The sequence below is a fragment of the Pyrus communis genome, chromosome 2 (assembly GCF_963583255.1).
Source record: "Pyrus communis chromosome 2, drPyrComm1.1, whole genome shotgun sequence".
Lineage (NCBI taxonomy): Eukaryota > Viridiplantae > Streptophyta > Magnoliopsida > Rosales > Rosaceae > Pyrus > Pyrus communis.
The window spans coordinates 26,761,165-26,780,544 of NC_084804.1; the positions used below are offsets into that span (position 1 = coordinate 26,761,165).

General features: G+C 37.2%; 1 long non-coding RNA gene and 1 pseudogene across 1 annotated transcript; one reads left to right on the forward strand and one right to left on the reverse strand.

Moving 5' to 3' along the window:
* Nucleotides 1-850: 850 nt before the first annotated feature.
* LOC137726138 (cold-regulated 413 plasma membrane protein 1-like) lies at nucleotides 851-6,467 on the forward strand (annotated as a pseudogene).
* A 140-nt stretch (nucleotides 6,468-6,607) lies between these two features.
* On the reverse strand, nucleotides 6,608-8,480 carry LOC137726139 (uncharacterized). Its single transcript, XR_011067596.1, has 2 exons — nucleotides 7,210-8,480; nucleotides 6,608-6,921 (listed from the first exon to the last, which is right to left on the reverse strand). It is a non-coding gene; the product is annotated as an uncharacterized lncRNA (long non-coding RNA).
* Between the last annotated feature and the right edge of the window lie 10,900 nt (nucleotides 8,481-19,380).

Below are 19,380 nucleotides of genomic sequence, written 5' to 3' on the forward strand. Positions count from 1 at the left end.
AGATGTTAAGCACATTCCTAGCCTCTTTTGAACTTCAAAAGCATCCATCCACCTTGCTCCATGCATGTGCTATCCATTTCAAGCCCCAAAACTGCTTTAAAATGCTCCAAATTGCCTTTTCTTGCCACTTTTGCCATTTGAACCTACAAACACACGAAAATGGCTTAAAATACTCTAATAAATAGAAACTAAGTTAGTAAATGCAAGGAAATAGGCTAACAAAGTTGTATAAATATGCTCCAATCAAACGGCCTTTAGTTTTGCAGGTATGGTGGCACGAGATTCGAATGGAAGGTTCCTGGCAGCCTGCAGATACAACATCAAGATTCCATGTGTAGCAATGGTTGAGGCATTGGTTATTCTACATGGATGTGAGTTGGGTATCTCTTTCGGATGGACTTCAACTATCATTGAGTCTGACTCGTTGAAATCAAAATTTCTTACCTTAGGAATATGCTGACAAAAAGGGGAGTCTTTCCAAGATTGTCATTGGTCTTGGATCCCAATATCAGCCGATATGGCGGTTGACCAATTGGCGTTGCGTCGATGTAGGGAGATGTGCGACTTCATTTAGGTCAATCGATTTTATTTGGTTTAAGTTGTTTGCTTGCCTCTATGTAGGCTTTCTCTGTAATTTCGGCATCTTTACCTTGGTAATGAAGTATCCGATTCACCAAAAAAAATATATATTATTGGTGTAGTTGCTCGGCCACATGGCACCAATAGTGTTTCAGCTCTTTATTTTTAGATCTTTACAAATACAATAACATAAGGTCAAAACCATTTGTGTCCCCAATGTCTCTGCCTTTTTCTAGTAAACTCTTTTTCCGTCTCTATCTCTACTTTGGTGATGGCAATCAATAAGAGCTACTTAAAGATGATGACTGAACCGAACGCGGCCGATTTGATCAACAACGATTTCAAAGAGCTCGGTGCTGCTGTTACGAAGCTTGCCGGCCATGCCGTCCACCTCGGCAACTTGGGATTTGGAACTTCTTTTCTCAAATGGGTTGCTTCTTTTGCTGCAATGTATGTCATCTTTCTCCTTGTTTTGGATTGGATGCTATGTTTTATGGTTTGTTTTGGCGTTATCATAATTCACGGTAACCAATATGTTTCTAGGTAATTGTGAGTTATTGGAGATGTAGGGTTTCCAAATCCTGTATTGAACCCCTTTTTTTTTTTTCTTTTTTTTTCCTTTATTTTTTTCCATTATTTCACCAATTTTATGTTGATTTTTTCATGTTAATTTAGTTTGTTCTGTATTTTGTTAATTGTTCTTTGTGTGACATTTTAATTTTGCTTGTACTAATTTGAGAAAATAAACATACGCTTAACTATTTGTTTATGTGCTTACTGTAGCTATTTATTTGATACATCTCGACCGAGATCAGGGCATGCTGGGCGTCACGTGAAAATGACGTAACCATGTGCACAGTGCGGAAGCTAATAAATAAAAATAAAAGTACGAATAAATAAAAACCAGCTATACACAAAGTAATAACATACATGTGCAAGCGTAAGTGTGAAAACAAAGTTCAGAGCACGGAAGACCTAATGCTGTCCGGGAGAAACAACACTACAAAAACACACCCAAAGGTGGTCCTACACTGGCGATAATCTGTTAGATATGCCGGGAAAATCCTCTGGGGAGCCACCAAAAGCGCTAGCCAAACTAGAACCTGGAGGGGCGCAAAACAAAAAACGTGAGTGGGCAAAAACAAAGTTTTCCAAAAACCATTTCATAAACAAAGTTCTAACCCCTCGCCGTAAAACCTGTATACTTCCCAAAAAAAATAGAATATACGTATATATAAATCATACTCAGAAATATGCCATGCCAAATGCCTTAATATAAAATGCAAGTACTCAGGTAATGCCAAATAATGCCATGTAATCTGTCAGCCGGAATCACCTAACGCGACCTGTACGGCTGAATCTAGAGCTCAAATCTCCATCTCACTAACTATACCTGCACACGAGTCGGAACCACCTAAAGTAGTCTGTACGACAGGACTGGGTGTATAATAAGTACGCTCAAGTGCTACGATCACGTGAAGGCTGGGCGAATAATCGCGGGTCACCTACAAGTCGGAACCACCTAAAGTGGTCTGTACGACAGGACTGTGCACCTAACTTGGATCCAAGATGAGCGTGTGGTGTGGGAGGTGAACATCACGTGAAGGACTGTGCCCAACTCTGGGCGGGAGCACTAACATTGGGGGTGCAGGTTATGAGCTCTCTATGCATCTCAAATCACGACTAAACATAAACATAAACCATAACTTACCTGGCACTTACCTGTGCGTCCGCAGCACCAACATACATACATATATATATGCTACTAATAATGCATAAACAAACGGCAAACATAATGCATGGCATATAAACGTATAAACATTTCAATTCACTTTTCGGGAAAAACATAAGTATAAAGGTATATACGGAAAACCAAAAGCCCACTCACTGATATGTAGAAGGGTTGTAACCCCCTTGCCTCGAGTGATCATGCTCATCCTCGGGATAGGTCTCACCTATATGTGAAACAACTATAAAAACATTAATTTTAAAGCACATAACCAACCATACGAAATAACTTCTCATACAAAGCTCAAATGGGGTGTATGAATACACCAACGTGACCTACTCAACCTCAGGAACATCCCCATATTTTTAGCAAAAATTTCCGACACCGTACGCGCCCCCACGCGCTGACCAAGGCATGGCCACACCCACCACCCATGCGCAAGCACGTGCTTGGCACACTGACAACGTCAGTTAACGCCGTCAGGAATATTTCATTAAATCTAACTGATGCCGTTAACGCCGTTAGGAATATTCCGTCTAAACTGACGGAATATTCCATCATCTTCTCCAGCCAAACTCCGGCGCCGTCGCTGGCGCCGGAAAACCGGGAAATTTTTAAAACTTTGTATCTTCTTCGTTTTTCAACCAAATTTCACAAAATTGGTACCAAAATGAAGCTTACAACAAGAGGAACAAATCCATACCACTTTCAAGCACTAAAACCCACGAAATCTCGCCGGGAAAACACCACCAACTCCGGCCAAACTTGTAACTCACGATCTCGACGTCCAAAACCTTCAAACGAACCACCCTGAGCCTTCTAAGGACCTCACCAAGCTTCCTACAAGCTTGAAATTCCCAAAAACACAAGAATTAACGTGTGCATGAACAGTGACTAAATCGGGGGATCCCGACTTCGACGTGAAAACGAAGGTATCCTTACCTGAAAGGGGTATGGTTGAACTCCTAACGACCTCACGAGCACGAATATGTAATTTGTTTCCTCGATCTGTGAAGGTTTCAAGGGTTTTGGGTATGTCCGTACGAAAAGGATAGGAAAGGGAGAGAGAGAGAGCTCGGGACAGGGCAAAGAAAGAGGGAAGTGAGTGTGGTATGTGTGTGGTCCAAAATCAGCCAAGCAAACCCAAAAACAACCACACAACGAAACAACCATACTAGGGGCAAAACCGTCAATTCACCCCTACGGTATGAAAAGTTCGGGACGGGCTGTCACATTTTAATCTTAGATCGAACAAACTAGAAATCGAACATTTTTACAGGGCTATTGATCCTAGGCCTGACAATTCTTAACACGACCTGATAACTCGACACGACACGACATGGAATTAACAGGTGTTTAGGTTGATATGATAACGAATCGGGTCGTTATCGAATAACCCGATAAGCACCTGTTAAGATAACAGGTTGGTTCGGGTATACACGTGGGTAACACAATACACGATAAGCAAAATATTAATTTTATAATTTTTATTACCCTAAAAAAATATTGTAATAATTATATATATTAATTTAACAATTTTATACCCCTAAAAACTATAATAATTACATATATAAATTAAATTAAATATTAAAAATTGATGACCACTGGATCAGCTTAAATATACCATTCAATTTCTTAAGTATTATACGTACAAAATAAATAAATTTAAATCTACTTAATATACAACATTGAATTTGATGGGATCAAATTCTACGAAACTAATTTGAATGATCTAACCATCAAACTTGTTTGTATGCATCGAGATCGCATCAGCAAAAATTCGAAAAAAACAAACATTCAAAGATCAAGTAATGGGACAAAACTTTTCGACGGTTATCAACGAAAAATCACAATTTAGCGGTTATTTTAACTCCGATTTTGATGAGTTTTTACAGCTACACTCCTTGACCCTATACAAATACAATGAATGAACTCGATCTTCAATTTAAAATATTTACACTAGTGGATACCACAAAATCTTATGTTATACTTAATGAAAGTATGAATAAACTCTTAAGTGTTAGTGAATCTATTATTTTGATGGGATACGCATTCTACGAAACTAGTTTCAACGATCCAACCATCGAACTTGTTTGTATATACTTCAAGATCGCATACGCCAAAAATTGCAAAAAACAAACATTCAGAGATAAAGTAATGGGACAAAACTTTTCAAAGATTATCAACGAAAAATCACGATTTAACGGTTATTTTAACTCTGCTTTTGATGATTTTTTACAGCTACACTCCTTGACCCTATATGAATACAATGAATGAATTCGATCTTCAATTTAAAATATTTACCCTAGTGGATACCACAAAATCTTATGTTATGCTTAATGAAAGTAAAAATAAACTCTAAGTGTTAGTGAATCTATCGTTTTGATGGGATACGCATTCTACGAAAATAATTTCAACAATCCAACCATCAAACTTGTTTGTATATGCTTCAAGATCATATATGCCAAAAATCGCAAAAAACAAACATTCAGAGATCAAGTACCGGGACAAAACTTTTCAACGGTTATCAACGAAAATTCACGATTTAACGGTTATTTTAACTTTGATTTTGATGATTTTTTTACAACTACACTCCTTGACCCTATATGAATACAATGAATGAATTCGATCTTCAATTTAAAATATTTACACTAGTAGATACCACAAAATCTTATGTCATAATGATCGATGAAAATTGAGGATTTTGTAAAAGGAATAACATGCCAAGCTTTGAGTTCCATTGGCAAGGTTTAAACATTTGAGAAAGGCTTCACAACCTTGAAAACAAAAACTCTTTCATTTTGCATATCCTTGCACATTTAATATTTTGTAATAGACTAGGGTGTATGGATGTTTGTTTCTTAGGTTCTTATTTTCAAGTGTAGATGTAGTATTTAAACAACAAATGTGTTTTAATGTTTTGAAGTAATATATGTGGCAATATGTGGTATGTGCAAATTTAAGAAAAAAAAATATTTTTCTTAACGGGTCATAGCCGGTCATAACGGGCTGGGTCACTTTACCCCGGTATGTGCAAATTTAAGGAAAAAAAATACATTTTTCTTAACAGGTCATAACGGGTCAGGTCACTTTACCCGTCCTGTTAAGGACCCGTTAAGATAATGGGTGTGATACGACACGACCCGTTAAGATAACAAGTGTTACATGAAAACGACACGGACACGACAGACACGACCCGTTTGCCAGGCCTAATTGATCCCCTACATTTTCTTCACCCTTCCTTCGATATTGTTCGACATCTTCAGGTGACTTTCTACACTGTGTGCAGCAGTTACATATTTCCTGTTATCTGTGTTTTCGGTCTGGTTTATTCCCTAAACCCTCCCTGATTATAGCTAACAAATCTGTATTTTCTCAGGGGAGAAGTAGGAAATGGATTGCTTTCGTTGGTGTTGTCTTACGGCTTTTCTTCCCTAAACGTTTCCCAGGTAAAATATTGTTTTAATTCCTAATGTGAGCATTACCACTACTTTAATCACCGTTGGATGACTGATTTAACCAGTCTACTTAGGCAAATTTTGAAATTTAAACTTGTCCAACGGCAATTAATACGGTGATAATGCTGGTGAGCAAAATGGTTGTTACATTATCCTAATCCCATTCTGTTTACTGATTGTGGTCACAAACTGTGATGATAACCTCCAGAGTGGCTGGAATTGCCGGCAGCGTTGATTCTTCTTATAGTGGTTGCTCCTAGCTTATTTGCGGACACTCTGAGGGGCGACTGGATTGGTGTTGTAATGTCTTCTCGTCGCAGGTTATTTGCTTCAAGAACACATCCGGGCAGCCGGTGGGTTCAGAGATGCTTTCACCAAACCTGGCGGAATATCAAACACTGTTGGCATAATCATTTTGTTCGTCTACCCTGTTTGGGCAATTGTACTTTACATCTTACAGACTTTTACAACCATGCTTACCATCATGATTCATGTGGAGTGGTTTTGAGTTTCTAAATTTTCACGGGTTCCTTTTTGTGTCATTCATTCGTGTAATCCTACAACAATTCATATTTTTGTTGTCTTTCCGTATGTATCGTATGGTTTGCAATCATCAAAACGTGAGCAAAAACCTTGTTGAAGATACAGTTCATCTTTTTCACTTATTGAAAGTATATATGTTTATGGATAATCTAACTGAGCCTTTTTTTCCCGGGAAGTATTGGTCCCCTTTCTTCGGGCAAGGGTGGGTGTTATGCCTCCTACATTGATTGTTATCGAGAATAATCTCGTCTGATCCTATTCTATTTATTTTGCAAAGGAACTTAAATTTCCACCAAAAGAAGAAACAAATGTAAACTTAATTACAACCTTCAATCATGATTGCAACTCCTTATTTTCTTCTTTCCTTCTCTCCAAGATGAGGGAACACGCAAAGCGCCAACAGAGACACAAAGGTAGAACCAAACAGCAACCTTCAAGCTTCACTTCAGGAAAAAAAAATAACATAATGCAGAATCTTCATCCTCATGGACCTCGGCCAGTCGGCCTTCATTATCTTCACCACCTTCGTTATCCCTGATACCTCTTCTTTGTGTGTTCATCCTCCGGCATTATTACATGGGCACCACAGCTTGCCGTCACACAACGAAGTTCCTGCAATTTAACAAATTGTTATTGCAGGTGGGAAGGTTAACAAAGTTGCTTCCTGATAGATCAAGTTTTTGCAATGTGGACATGCAATCAAGGTTCACATAGAAATCAGTGATATTCATAAACAGCATCCTCCCAAATAGCCTGGGAAACGCTAAGTTCCTTCATCACAGCTTTCTACTTCTAATAAATTTCCTTCATCCAGATATATTACATACTAACACAGCTGCATACTGATCAAAGAAACGAAAGGTATGAAGCAAACTTCTTATGTTGTGGCCTATGACTTACTCATCTGTTTTTCTGAATCTGGTTCAGTTTGTTCTCACTTCTCTGTTTCCGTAGCATTGATAACTTTTATTCCCAACATAATCAAGCAACCGAATTACTGTTTGCTGCAGCCTAACTATTGCAATTAAGAAAGGGACATAAGTATTCAAATATTGCTCAGAAATCAATTGTGTTTTTGTTCTTTTTATCAAGAGATTTTCTCAATACTGCTAATATATTGTGTCCATATGAATTTATACGATAACATGTATCAGAGTTTTGTTGTAGGGATACATATATGTATGTGTGCGAGGGTATCAATACTACTTATACATGAAGGTAAGCCAATAAAACAAAAAGTAAAGGAACAACCAATCCACCCTTCAAACTTTTTCAACTTTGTTCCAAGGTAAGCCAAAATTGCCTTCGTTCCATCAATCCTTTTTCAGCTATTTATGTGTGTGTATGCTCAGAAATACATCATATCACCATGAATTGGGGGAGAGAGAGAGAGAGAGAGAGTGAGAGAGAGAGAGAGAGAGAGATCCCAATATGTTACCACTTACCACCACCGTACCAAACAATATGGAGTAGATTACCTATTCATGGCGATACACGCTACAACTTTACAAACTATCTGTATAGCAATTTGGTTCATAAGGTGATTAACCTTCATAGATAATAGTGAGCTTCCAAACGGAAAAGAAATATCACCATCAAAGTTTCTCAAAGCAATTGAGGAGTCAAGGACTTGAATCATTGTATTTTGTGAAAATTATGCATCCTTAACATGGTGTTTGAATGAACTTGCTAATATCCGTAAGTGTAAATAATATTCAAAGCAACAAAAGATTTGATCAATTTTTCACAAGCTGAATCCCTTAGAAGTACCAAAATTTTCCTTTGATTTTTGTGCTTCCGCGATTCACCTTGTAAAAAATTTGCTAAACTTATCATTTCTTTGAAAATTCTTTACATTGAAGGATCTTACCAAGTTTATCCAAACACCATGTTCCGGATGCATAACTTTTCAGAAAATGCAATGATATATACAAATCCTCGACTCCTCAAATGCTTGAGAAGCGTCGACGCTGATCGCTTTCTCTCTCCCCCTCTGTTGGTCATGACCAGATCGGATGGAAGAGCTTCTCTCAACATGTTTGCACTCTTTGGTGCTATGCACAAACTCTTGGCTTTGCACCCCGCACACTCATCTTTCTATAACTCCACACTTTATTGACATCGGCGGAGGCTTGCATTCTCAGGAGGAAATTAAACAAATAAAGCTCCCAAACCATGCCAGGAGGTGGTAAACCTAACTTTCGCAAGGCAAGGATCGGTCAGTCCTACCTACTAGCTTTAGCCAAAGTAGTTGTCGGCCTACTTTACTTTTCCTTTTTCCTTTTTCCTTTTTCCTTTTTCTTTTTGGTTTTGGTTTTGGCTGGGATTCATTTATGGAAAAGCTTTGGCTAACAGACCAATAGAAAGCGTTGCTATTGGGTTAACAAAAACAAAACCATCATTTTTCTAGTTCTTACAAACTAGCCATTTCTCAATTTAGTTGTTGCAAGATAGTTTTTGTTCTAATATTTGTTCTTGGGGCAATGATATTGTACAAAATGACACATTTGCTCACATTTTCTAATAAATGGTCAGTTTTGTGTGTGCAAATGATGTTTATCATTATTCACGACCGAAAAAAGAACATTATTGGTGTTCTTATAATCCCATGAGACTCCTGTCTCATTTGCAATACTACAATCATCAACCCTTCTCTAACCTGCAATCCTCATGTTGTTTCCAAATGCAAGAGCCTAGGTGTTAGGTCATCTCCAGTCATAGATAGCTAAATAACTTAGGCTACGTTTAGCCTTCAAAAATATAATTTTTTAAAGAATATTGCAAGACTATTTTTTTTTTCTTCTCGTCATACATTGCTTTATTTTTGCCCTATTCGCATTTCGTTAATTTATATGTTTTGAGCAAAAACTATGGTGCAAAACTCATACGTTGACATTTGCATTTAATTTCCAAGGAAAAACAAGATGTGAATATGAACCAATTAATAGATTGCTTTGAGTTATAAAGCAAAAGAAAAAGAAGAAAAGAAAGAGGAATAGATGCTACGTAAACCCTTTAATTTTCTTTACGAAAAAAGAAAGGCAAATAAAAGGAAAAAGGAGATTCTGCAGTTGGGAGAATTGATAGGAGCATATTTATGCGACTTTGTTAGCCTATTTCCTTGCATTTACTTAGTTAGTTTTTATTTATTATGGTGTTTTAAGTTATTTTCGTGTGTTTGTAGGTCTAAACGGTAAAGTTGGCAAGAAAAGGCAATTTGGAGCATTTTAGAACAGTTTTGGACTTGGATTGGATAGCATGTGTATGGAGCATAATGGATGGACGTTTTTGGTGACAAATGATGCTAAAAATGTGCTACAAATCTGGAAGAATTAAATTAAGGCTTGTGATGCGAACTAAATAAGCACACAAATTAAAACCCTCTTGTGACAATTGTAGTATATGAATAAGTAGGGATCGTTCTAAACCGGGGATTAGGAGGGATTACAAAATCACTTGGAAACTGACTCAAAAACTTAAAACAAAGGTTAAAACACTAAACTAGACTCAAAGAATGCAAAACTAAACACTTAAAACACTAAAACAAATCAAAAGACTCAAAACAACACCAAAACACTCAAAACTGCCTTAAAAACACTTTCTGGGCAGTTTTGAGCACTTTGACTACTTTGGACGAATTTGGGAAATAAATTGATTCAAAACACTTAGAAACACAAACTAAGACACTTTCTAACTAAATTGGACACTAAAGTAAAGGGGGATTGAGTTTTTGACGAAATTAAATAAAATGCACAGATTGTAATTAAGGGCAGATTGTAAAGATGAATTTGATGAAAATATGGATGAAATGCTAGCTAGAAGGTTATTCTCCACACATGTCACACTTGCATACAAGATGATTTTCAGTTGGTCTTTCGCTGAATTATGAAACTCAACACCCCGGGTTAATTAGGTCCGCTTAAATTAACCTTCAGATTTCCCTAGAATCATTGAATTGGATGAATATGCATCGCAAACAAATTATTCCTAACAAGTTCTCTATATGAACAGCATAATAAAGATACAAGTTAGAATCATTACGTTCTTTGGAAATCATAAGTGTTGACGAGGCATTCGTTACTATGATGAGCATGAAACTAGTGCCAAGAATTCATTTAACGCGATTGTTTATAAGCAACCTCCACTACTTGTGAATATAAGTTCATAACTATTAGGTGAAATTCACTTATATTCTAGCGTCATATTCATGCATGAAAATTAAGCGTGCACTCTCAATAAACATACACAAATAAGTTATCAATCAAGCAGTTAAACAAATTGAATTCACAATTCATGAAATTCCAACCAAAGGTAATCAATTCATATTGCAAGAATAAACATGGTTTCGAATCACCCCCTAGCTAACTAGGGATTTAGCCTCTCATGTTTACAGAAAGAGAAATAAAATTGAATTTAAACATGAAGATTAAAAGATTGATTACACCTAGAACGCCCAACGAATCCACTTGAATTTCTGCGCGTCTAAGTCCCTCTTTCTTCTTCTCTTTGCTGCGGCAGAGAGGTTTTATGGTGTTTGGATGATTTTCTGATTTTGGGATGGGGTTATGGTGATATGGTGGTGCGGCAAGGTGGTGGAGTGATGGAGGAAGGTTTGTATGGTGGCTGGAAGGGTGGAGATGGCTGCGGCAAGGTGTGGAAGTGGCTGGAATTGATGGAGGAGGTTGCGGCAAAGGTGGGAATTAGGGTGATGGAGGCTACAGCTTAGAGGGAAATTAGGGTGAATGATGGCTGAATGATGTGTAGAATGAAAAGTCCATCAATGAGAGAAGAGAGTTAGGGTTTTAGAATAAAGGGTACGGCTCAGATTAGAAGGCTTAGGGTTTTTGGATGGGAATTGCGGCTGAGATGAGTTTGTGGCTAAAAACTAAAAAGAATGAATCAAAGAAGAGAAAATAGGGTGCGGCTAGGTTGTAAAATGTGTAGGGTTTCAGAAAATAAACCCTAGCTTATTAAAATTAAATCAAAGGCTTTTAAAATTAGGAAATAAAATCAGAATTTAAAAGGGATGGCTGCAAGGTGTGGCTAGGGTTAGGTTAGGAGAGGGAAATAGGGTTTAAGTGAATGACATTGGACCTAAATACCCTCCCTTGCACGGCAAGGGAAGGGGAGAAGAGAAAAGGGCACGGCAAGGGTGTTTAAGAGGCCTAGGGCCTTCGTTTTGTGTCCTAAAGTGCCTACAAGGCCTTCAAAGTGGCTAGAAAATACGGACGTTTAAGATTAGGAAAGGTTACCAAAACGGGAAACCTAGGGTTAACTTTCCTACTTCAAGTAGGAATCCTTGTTTGAGTAGGAATCCTCGTTTTGGTAGGAATTCATCGTTGGATTAGGAATTCATCGTTTCTTCAAGTCTTCAACTCATTCATTCCTCATTTGCTCCAAAAGACTCCAATTTGCATCTTCTTGCACACTTTGGCCTTATAATCTGAAAATGCACAAAAGTGACTTTAAACACAAAAATAGCTAAGAAAACACAACATAAATGCACGAGAACAAGCTAATTAAGTCGCATAAATATGCTCCTATCAGCTTGGAAGACAAGGAATCAACTGAAAACAAGGAGATGTTATCCAACCTTATCCTATCTTATCCAATCTTATCTTATCTTATCCCATATTATCCAAACATTATCCTATTTAATCCAACATTATTTAAACTTATCTCCAGCTGCAACAGGAGTCCTTATCCTATTCTAAATACTTCCCATCTGATTCTAGGAGTCCTAATCCATTCAAACAACTCAATCCATTTCCTTATTGGATTAAGCCATTTTAACCCTATATATATGAAGTTCCTGCAGAGATTTAGGGACAACCATAGAGAGACAAATTAAGAGAAATTAAACACTTTGTGCCGTAGCTTTGCAAGGAAGGAAGGAGAAGAAGAGCTTGGAGCCATGCCTACCATCCAAGGCCTTTGGGATTGTTGGAGCGTTCCTAGGTGTATTCTAACCTTAGTTTTAGTCCAATGTTTGTTTTAATTTGGTTTTCAATTATGATGAACATGTGGAACTAATTTCTTTTTAGCTAGAGGTGGATTCAAAGCCATGAACATATATGTGATATGAATTGATTACATCTAGTTATTGTTTTATAAAACATGAATGTGATTTACTTTTCTGTTTGATTGATAACTTATTCTTGTATGTTGATTAAGGGTGCACACTTAGTTTGCATGCATGAATTTGATGCTAAAATATAAGGGAATTTCACCTAATAGTTATGAACTTATATTTATAAGTAGTGGAAGTCACTAGTCATGATTGTGTTAAGTAAATCCATGGTAGGAGTATCATGCAGTTCCTAGTTACGAATGCCTTGTCAATGCTTATGATTTTCATAGAACTTAATGATCTTTGATATGTATCTCTATCATGCAGTTCATATAGGAAACTTGATAAGAATAATTTGGTTGCGTCACTGACTCCAATTCAATGAATTTAGGAAAATCTGATGGTTAATTTGTGCAGTTCATGGTTAACTTCGGGCATTGTCATTCATGGTTTATTGGAATAATAACTGAGAATCGATTTGTATGCATATGTGTCATGTGTGGAGATGAACCCTCTAGCTAGTTTTTCACCCATAATTCACCCAATTTCGTACCAAACTTAATTCGTTTTTGCAATCTGCTTAGTTTTAGTTAAATTCGTCAAAGCAACCTCCATTGAGTATTTTGAGTCTTTTTAGTTTAAATTTCGTCCAAACTTCTTTCTAGTGCTTGTTTTGAGTCAATTTAATTTAGTTTTGTGTTATTTTAGTCAATTTAGCTTGTTTTGAGTTGTTTGAGTCTAGTTTTCTGTTTTTGAGTCTAATTAGTGTAGATTAGCATCCCTTCTAATCCCCGGCCTAGAACGATCCACACTTTCACATACTACAACTATCAAAAAATAACACACAAATGAAACCCTTTTTAGACAATTGTAGTATACGTAAGTAGGGATCGTTCTAGGCCGGGGATTAGAAGGGTTGTTAATTAACACAAATGAGACTTAAAAACACAAAACTGACCAAACTGACTCAAAACAATGCAAAACAAACAAATTGACTCAAAACATGTACTAAAGGGTAATTTGGACGATTTCTAGACTTGACTAAAAATACTAACCCGGGGGGGGGGGGGTTTGTTTAGACTGATTTTAAACTAAAACTAAGTAGGTTGCAGAAACAAAGTAAGGGTGGTAAGAAACTAAGGTAACTTAAAGGGGTGAAAAGCTAGCTAGAGGGTCATTCTCCACACATGATACATATGCATACAAATCGATTTCCAGTTATTATTCCTATAAACCACGAATGACAATGCCCCAAATTAACCGTGAACTACACAAATTGACTCTCAGATTTTTTCTAAATTCATTGAATTGGACTCAACGATGCAACCAAATTATTCTTATCAAGTTCCCTACATGAACTGCATAATAGAGATACATATCAAAGATCATTAAGTTCTGTGAAAATCATAAGCATTGACATGGCATTTGTAACTATGAACTGCATGATACTCCTACCAGGAATTTACTTAACACGATTGTGACTACCAACCTCCACTACTTGTAAATATAAGGTCATAACTATTAGGTGAAATTCCCTTATATTTTAGCATCAAATTCATGCATGCAAACTAAGTAGGCCTCCTTAATTAACATACAAGAATAAGTTATCAATCAAACAGTTAAGTAAATTGCATTCACGATTTATGAAACAATAACTAGCTGCAATCAATTCATATCACATATATGTTCATGGCTTTGAATTCACCTCTAGCTAAAACGAAATTAGTTCCACATGTTCATCATAACTAAAAACCAAATTAAAACAAACATTGGACTAAAACTAAGGATAAAATACACTTAGAAAAGCTCCATCAATCCTAAAGGCTTTGGATGGCAGGCACGACTCCAAGCTCTCCTTCCTTACAAAGCTGTGGCACAAAGTGTTTAATTTCTCTGAATTTCTCTCTAAGGCTCTTCTCTCAATTATGCAGCAGATGTGGGTATTTATAGGGCTAGGGGGGCACGACAAGGTTGTGTTGGAGAAGGATTACACACTCCAATCCCACAAGGAAAAGGCTAATTACATGGCAGAAACCAGGGAGAATAAGGAAAGGGTGGTGCGGCACCTTTTTAGGCTTCTAGAATTCTGATATTAGATGTTCTAATGTGAAAATAACTCCCCCATGCAGCTGGAAAGAAGGTAGGATAGGATTAGGATATGATAAGATTAGTTTGGATAATGTTAGAGAAGATAAGATTGGATAAGGTTGAGATAAAACAGGACTAGAAAAGGTTTTGGATAATGTTCATTCTCTTTAGCTGATTCCTTATCTTCTATGTCTTGAATTAATTTTTTTCAACTTTTTAGCACATTCCGAGCCTCTTTTGATCTTCAAAAATGTCCATCCACCTCACTCCATGCATGTGCTATTCATTCCAAGCCCAAAACTGCTCTAAAATACTCCAAATTGCCTTTTCTTGCCACTTTTTCCATTTGGACCAATAAACACACGAAAATAGCTTAAAACACTCTAATAAATATAAACTAAGTAAATGCAAGGAAATAGGCTAACAAAGTCGCATAAATATGCTCCTATCAAGTTTCCGACCGAGTCATCCTTTTGTTTGAGTCTATTTAGATGTAGATAGTGTGTGATAAATAACATAAGCATTAGAACCACACCTCCAATATGAATTGAATCGAAAGAACAAAGAATACTGGCAGCATCTGACAATGTCGATGAGGTTGATGGATTAACTGACAAATCGAGACCAAAATTAGAAAATGTTGTAGGCGTATTGGTTCGCTACACAAATTAATGGGTAATATCATTTAATTATACGCTAAGCAATGTAGATTGAAGCATTTGTGGCTTTGAGATCAGAGATAAGGTATTTCTAAGAGGAATTGCTTTATTCAACCTCACCTAACCACACTAGATTCAAAGCAATCAATTACTTTAATGTCTTGCTTTGTTACAAGTCTGCATTAGTTGCCTTCGCTAAAAAGGAGGATAATTACTTTCCTAAAGTCATGCATTCTTCCTTGGAAGGAAGGAAATAAAACAAATATACACTGGCTAGGAGTAAATTCATATAGTTCATGTGGAAAAATAGTAAGAACTAACAAAGCACAAGTTTATGTGGTTCGGCAAATTAGCCTACGTCCACGGTATAGTTGATTAGCTAGTCTTATTGATCATAATTTGAAAAGTCCCCTAGGAACCCAACACATTTACACCACCCAGCCACCTTAGATCATCTTCAAAAGTGATGTCAAATATATCAAATAAGACTCAAAGACATTTAGGTATTCTCCAAAGGAGATGCCATATGTGGTGTGGCAATTAAGTTATTTGACTCCTTACTTTATAGCAATTTTTTTTTTCACAGAAGAAAAAGGAGTCCAATATATTTAATTTAATTTTCTTAATTTTTAGGTCCCATTGACAACCAATAGAATTAAAACTTAAAATCAATTTCAATTATTTTTTAATAGCTGATGTAACCATGGAGCCCAATGTAATAATAAAATAAATATTTGACACATTGTTGACCCTAAAAATTACAAAGCCTACGTGGCGCGCAGGCTGAGTAACTAATGAACTAACTACGTCCTTCGGTTGATGTCGAGCGTGCCAACTCGTCGGCCTAGGAGTAAAATTTGTTAATATTGCGTTGAGCGTGTTGCTGACTTCTTGATTTTGCGACTGCAGCCGAGGAAGAAACAAGTCTCGGCCTTTGGATTCTCGAGCTTGAAGACAAGGCTGCTAATTCTGTGAAGTTCACGAATCATCGGCGCCAGATTCGGTCATAGTGATTATATTCGTGAGAGTATAAGCACGTCGAATCGACACCAAACTATATGGACAGAAGTACTCAAAGGTGACGTATGTCTTGATGGTAAATGTGGTTCAACCGTCAGAATGCCAAACTCTGAAACTCACTTGTGAGTATCCAATCATAAAATTACTCAGCGTTCAATATGCCGAATGTCGTAACTCGTAACACCTTACTTCGCCGAGAATGCTAATAAGGTGACCTCTGCCAATAAGGATTCGGAAACCCTTCTTGACCGAGACTTGGATAGGTAACCAGCGACCTCGATGCAGTGCTGTTTATCCAAACTGAAAGTGCTCCTTGGTCGATTGATTTTATGGCAACAATGTTGTTTATCCAAACGGAAGATGTGTTAGCGGAAAAAGAAAATGAAAAATCTCAAGTTTGTTTGTGAGGTTTGCGCAGGGCAATTGTGTGTTGAATTGGAGAGACTTTAATTGCGCACACCGTTCTCTATTTATAGCAGCAAAAACAAATCCTAACCACACTCGAACTAGGACACCTTACCCCAATCCATCTTATCTCAGCCAATCCCCCTTCTATTAGGATTTTGAATTCAACCTTTTATTAGGCCACATTCACTTCCACTTTTCAATATCTTTATCTAGCTAAGAATCCTTACTGCATCAGGACTTAACCTCTTCATTCATCCGCTTCGCAATAGGGCCCACCACTTCCTATTCATCTGGAATATTCTTTTCCCAAACAGGACTTGGCCGACCTTAGTTAGGCAGCCCATGAACTGGTTGGTTTGTAGCAATCCTCAAGTAGAGCTTCTGGGACGAGAACAATTCCATACTCAGCGCAGCCCAATAATTTTAGGTCCAAACACACATCCATTGCAAAAGAAGGAGATTTAACATTTGTATTTGATGCGAGATTATACGCACACAAATTAAACCCTCTTTTTGACAATTGTAGTATAAGTATAAGTAGGGATCGTTCTGGACCGGGGATTAGGAGGGATTGTTAATCACTTGGATTCGACTAAAAAACGTAAAAACACAATATAAAACACTATACTAGACTCAAAGAATTCAAAAATACTTTAAAACATAAACTAAACAGATTCTAAGCACTAAAGAACAAGAAAGTAAAGGGGGGGGTTTGATTTGACGAAATTAACTAAATTGCACAAATTGTAATTAAAGGCAAAACGTAAATATGAATGTGATGAAAATATGGATGATGGAATAGCCAAGGGGTTCTTCTCCACACATGTTACACTTGCATACAAGATTGATTCTCAATTGGTCTTTCGATAAATTATGAAACTCAACACCCTGGGTTAATTAGGTCCGCTTAAATTAACCGTCAAGTTTTCCTTAAGTTAATGAATTGGATGGGTTTGCGCAACGCAATTCACAACATTCTCCAAAAGTCCTTTACGTGAACAGCACAATAAAGATACAATCAAAGATCATTAAGCATTATGAAAACTATAAGTGTTGACGAGGCATTCGTTACTATGATGAGCATGAAACTCGTGCCAAGAATTCATTTAACGCGATTGTTTATAAGCAACCTCCACTACTTGTGAATATAAGTTCATAACGATTAGGTGAAACTCACTTATATTCTAGCGTCATATTCATGCATGAAAATTAAGCGCGCATTCTTAATAAACATTCATAAATAAGTTATCAATCAAACGGTTAAACAAATTGAATCCACAACTTATGAAATTCCAACGAAAGTTAATCAATTCATATTGCAAATATAAACATAGTTTTGAATCACCCCCTAGCTAAAGGGGGTTTAGTTCCTCATAACTTTGAAATCAAAGAAACACCTAAACATTCCAACAACTCAAACTTGAATTGTATGAACGTTTAGGCACTCTTCTCTTCCATTCCTCATACGTACAAAACAAAGAGAATTGAATTTAAACATTGAAATCAAAGAAACACCTAAACATTCCAACAACTCAAACTTGAATTGTATGAACGTTTAGGCACTCTTCTCTTCCTCGTTGTTGTAGCACAAGGTCTAAGGAGATGTTTAGGGCTTTAGGTGTATGTGGAATGGTTGGATAGTGGCTGCAATGGAGGAGAAGAAATGGTGCAGAAATGGAAGGAGATACACGGCACAAGGTTGTGTTTGTGTTGTGTGTTGTGTTGTGAATGGAATGAATGAATTGTGGCTGCAATGCATGCTTATTTATAGGTAAATAAGAGGGAACATGACAGCTAGGAAGTGGATGGAAATGTGGCTGCAATGTTAGTGAATGATTAAAGGGATTGCTAGGTTGGAAATGCATGTGGAGTTGTTGGAAATGGGATGGTTTCTGGTGGTGAATGGTTGTTGTTGTGAATGGGAATGAATCTGAATTGAGGTGTAATGGATGCTTATTTATAGGTGAAATGGGGGGAACATGACAGCTAGGAGGGAATGTGGCTGCATGTTTGAATGATTAAAGGATGCATGTGGGTTGGAAATGCATGTGCAATGAATATGTGGCTGCAATGCAAGGGGACAACCTGGAAATGAATGTGAATGTGCACGGCAAGGATTCTTTGGTGCTGAAAATGCATGTGTAAGCATGTGTTGGCTGAATTAAAGAATGTGAGGGAATGATGAAAGGGGAAACATGACAGCTAGGTTGGTTGGTGGCTGCAATAGATTAAAGTGTGAATGCATGTGCTGAAATAATTAGAGAGTGAGGGGATGCATGGCATAGTGGTTGAATTATGAAGAGTGAATGCATGTGGCTGATTTATGTGAATGATTATGGGTGCATGTGGGTTGGAAATAATTAAAGAGTGAGGGTATGCACGGCAATGGTGATGGCATGTGCTGATTTATGAAGGTGCATGTGCAATGAAGTGGAATGGATGTGGCTGCAAGGTTTTGTGTTAGGTGATAAGTGGTGATGATAAGTGTATGATATGTGATTATGATAAGTGATAAGTGGTGATGATAAGTAATGATATGTGGGAGTGTGGCTGAAATGAAGGAGTGGAATGTTGGAATGTTATGCACGGCTAAGGATATAGGAAAGGTTTAAATGTCCTAAAACTAAAGGGAACAAGGTTCCAACACTTTGGTCTTCAATTAGGTCTTCAATTTCGTCCAACACTTTGGCTCCAAGCATAAGCTATCCATCCTTAGCCCAAAAGTGCTCCAAAAGTCTCCAAAATGCATCTTTTTGCTCCTTTAGCCCTTTGGACCTACAAACACACGAAAATAGCTTAAAGTACTAAAATAGCTAAAGAAACATA